Genomic DNA, 374 nt, shown 5'->3' on the forward strand with positions numbered 1-374 from the left:
AACAAACATGGATGTACAAGTGTCTCTGCAATAGGATGAATACCTTGGGTATATGCCAAACAGTGGTATAACTGGGTCAAATGGTAGGTTCATTTTTAATTTTTTAAGAGTTCTCCACACTGCTTTCCATAGGGGTTGAACAAGATTGCAGCCCCACCAGCAGTGGATGGGCATTTCCCTTTCAACACATCCTCTCCAATATTTAGTATCATTTATTCTCTTGATCTTAGCCAGTCTGGCTGGGGTAAGATGAAATCTTAAAGGGTGTTTAATTTGCATTTCCATAATTACTAGTGATGTTGAATAAATTTTAAGATGCTTCCTAGCCATCTTCATTTTTTTTTTTGAGAATGCTCTGTTCATCTCGTCAGCTC

The sequence above is a fragment of the Nannospalax galili genome, unplaced genomic scaffold (assembly GCF_000622305.1).
Source record: "Nannospalax galili isolate Female #2095 unplaced genomic scaffold, S.galili_v1.0 scaffold137, whole genome shotgun sequence".
Classification (NCBI taxonomy): Eukaryota; Metazoa; Chordata; class Mammalia; order Rodentia; family Spalacidae; genus Nannospalax; species Nannospalax galili.